Consider the following 3838-nt stretch of genomic DNA (forward strand, 5'->3'; position numbering starts at 1 on the left):
AAAATTCAAAACACATCTATGCATTGTGATTGGCCAGCTAGTTCTAGGGCCTGGGGCATTGATCGAGGCTAGACCAACTTGCAGGCAAAAAAGGATTTTGGCTGCTGGCGGGTGGGGCTAGTTTACTAGGCTACTCAATCAGTGCTTTTTGGATTTTTCCGGAACTCCTTTGTCCCTGTTAAGTATTTCTCTTCAGATTTTTCAGTCACCTTTTTTTAAAGGTTTCAACACCAAACCAGGATTCCTGCTGCTAAACACTATGAAAGATGAGGTTCATAGCCATGAAGATGGAGGTTCATAAAGATAATATTAATAAAAAAGAAATAGCAATGATAATCTCAAAGCGCTAGCATAAAGAGGAAAAAGAAAATAAAACATAAGGAGGCCTTTTGCACACTTTGATCTAATTTTCATGTCTTCCACTTTCTCATGTCGCCCCGGGTTATTGCCATTAGCTCATAACCAAGAACCTAAGAATTGGCCTATTAAAAGGCAGTTGTTAGTTTCCACTGTCATCATATGCTTGCTTATGGGTTTGGGGTCATGATCGGTGTAAGGTCATTGACTCAATGACTGGGCTTTCTTTTTTTAACTTTCATTCTATCATCTTTCAGATTGAACTAGAATGAAATGAATCTTGTCAGATGAGGAATGAATCATACTTGAAGGAATCGGCTTCATATAAACTAATTAGATTTGATCTATTTTCATACAAATTAGGTTGTTTTTCTTGCGAAGTGCCTCAGGATGATTTTTTGTTGTGAATTAGAGATACATAAATAAAATGAGTGGGAGGGAATTAAATTGAATTTCTGACCAGCTACAGCGCCGTATGTTGAGCAGTCATCAAATCATGCATGAAAAAACATTACAAACTATATATATGTGTGTATAAATATATATATATATATATATATATATATATATATATATATATATATATATATATATATATATATATATATATATATATATATATATATATATATATATATATACATACATATACATAGTCTAAAGAGACAGACTCCAGGCGGAGTTTTTCTTTTTTTTGAAAAGAAAAACTCAGGGATGATTATTCTCTGATTTACATCCCACAGAATCACATTTGAAATTTTCAACAATTTCAGCCTCCAATTAAATGACAATCAGCCAAGTTATCTCCTCAAGTCAGGTTCTGATGGACTCATTTTCTGTGGAATTAACTTCTAACGTCTCCCATCCCTTAATCTCTGGTTAGGATGTGTCTAAATGGGTTTAATGAAACGCTTTTATTTAGATTTTCACAATTCTAAATATTTTTAAGCTCTGGGATGATGTGAATTGTCCCGCCAAACATTTTCTTAACAAAAAGTGCCAAAAGCAAATAAAAATGTAATTTCATTCCAGTACTAAATTAGACATCCATATTGATTAAATCCATTTTTTTTTTGTTTGCTTGTTCATTTATTTTTATTTTTATCCTGGACACCAGAAAAGTAGCCAGACACAAACAGCTGTACATTTTATAAGACCAGAAGAAAAGAAAGCACTTTTTAACCCTGTAATGCCAAATGCATCATATTTGATACATACGGTTTCTGAAATGTTTTGCGTCTGACACCTTTTGCATAATTTAATGGTAAAAACTTTGCTCAAAATCCTATTGTACACAATCAGATATACCTGATAACGGAGGGCAGAAGACTACAAAAAAAAAATCTTGACTTATCGCATAGTAATAAATTATTAATATCAAAAATGTATTTCTGTTTTTTCTTTTTACATATTTTGTTAAAAGGCCAACTAAGGACTTCAAAAAAAGTAATTTTCTGTTTTGTTTTATTCTTGGATCGAGCTTTAAAGGGTTAAGCCTGTAATGTCAAAGATGCGGAAATTAGAATCAATTGAAAATGTTTTATGACTCTAGTGTAATACTTCCATATGTAGGTTCAAAAATACCCCTCCAGTTATATTTTGATAAATTTAGGCAATTTGCTGACAAACACCTGGTTCTTCTATCCCTCATTAGGCTTTTGGCATAATTCTGATATTTGGCTATGCCTGTTGCCAAAATTGATCAGATTGATCAGATTTTAAAGAAAGCCCACAGGTTATTTTAGTATAGTGAGACCAGAGTTATTTCTGATGCTCTATTATAGTCCTCTTTATCCAGTATAAAATGAGCTTTGATGTGTTTTTGGATCATTTTGCACAGTTGGGCTCACAGAAATATTAGCAATTTGTGTTGATTTAGTGTGAAGAGGAAAAGCTTTGAGAAATTCTAATATTTACACCAGTACTGAAATCTCTCCCACAACAGATTAGATCCATTAACTGATCGATAATCTATTCAAAATGTGGAAATGTATCATACATTTTAAGGATATTTATGAGGTCAGACATTGATGCTGGATGAGTCTGCTCACAATTCACCTCCAAACATTTCCAAAGGTGTTCTTCCTATCTGCATAAATTGGCAGAGGAAGGGTACATTCCATATCTCCTGCCAAAAACTTTAAAGAAAGACAACTTTTGTTTTTTGTGTTTGCTGCTCTGGTAGCACATTAACATGACTCCAGTGTTGTGCATACACCCAGTGGTGTCAAAAGTACACACTTTTGTTACTTAAGTAGAAGTTTAGATACTGCAGTTTAAAAACACTGGTGAAAGTTGAAGTATCAACTTGACCTCTTTACTTAAGTAAAAGTGAAAAAGTATGTGCTCCAAAAATACTACTAAAGTATAAAAGTATAAAGTAACCTTTATTTTTATTTTTTGTTAACAATGTCCTGTCTGGCAATATGGCAATGAGAATAATTGTCTTGATGCTAAAAAGTGCCCAACAGATTTTACTTTCACAAGTGGAACAGTACGGCTATCGCAATAGGGTTCTGCTTGTTTTATGCATATGCATTGCTTTATTATAATTATGCAGGGAGTTTTACAGATTATGTGGACACTGCAATGTAAATAGAACAGAAGAGGAAAAACAAAAAAAAGGAGAAAAGATGAAAGAAAGAGGAGATAAAAGGGAAATAATGATAAAACATTTTCAGTCTGCTTTATCATCTGCAAAGATATGTAAAAAGAACAGCACAACCAACAGACATGGTACGAGACATACAATGACGTAACACCTTGAAACTATCGCTGAAGTAGTATTATTTAATCTGACATGTACTACTTAAAGTATAAAAGTATAAAGTAACCTTTAAAAAAAACTGCCAGATGCCACTATATAAATTGAAAGCTCAATTTTTCAACTATTTCGAAAAATTCTTGGAGATAGGGCCAAGGACAAGGATGAGGGAGGTCTTGTTGGTCTCCATCTCCCGATACGCTCTCGTCTGTGTCCGACCTTTCAGACATTTCAACATCTTTTTCTGAAGCATGCCATAGACAATTCACGTTTGCAGTTTGAAGAACACCTGCTTGCTTCTGATGATTTCCTTTAGCTAACCAATGAGTGTTTGCGTTATACGACTCATCCAATTACACTAGTTTTCCCCAGATGTGGATGGCGCCAATGATCTGCATTGGATGGCACACATGACGTGAAATAAATATTTATAAACATTAAACCGAAGCCAAGAGTAAGGAGTACCGTTTGTTTGAAAAATGTAAGGAATAGAAAGTACAGATACTTGTGTGAAAATGTAATGAGTAGAAGTCAGAGGTAGAAAGAAAAATAAGTAATGGAGTAAAGTACAGTATAGATACCTAAAAAGTGTACAAAGTATTTGTACTTCGTTTCTTGACACCTCTGCAAGTCTGCATACACCTAGAAAAAGGGGAAAATCATCATAGACCAGACTCCAATTTAGCCCTTTTCATTACACCAGCAAGTTCTATTTAT

Source organism: Cyprinodon tularosa, unplaced genomic scaffold (genome assembly GCF_016077235.1).
Source record: "Cyprinodon tularosa strain WSP-4 unplaced genomic scaffold, ASM1607723v1 ctg42, whole genome shotgun sequence".
NCBI classification, from domain to species: Eukaryota; Metazoa; Chordata; class Actinopteri; order Cyprinodontiformes; family Cyprinodontidae; genus Cyprinodon; species Cyprinodon tularosa.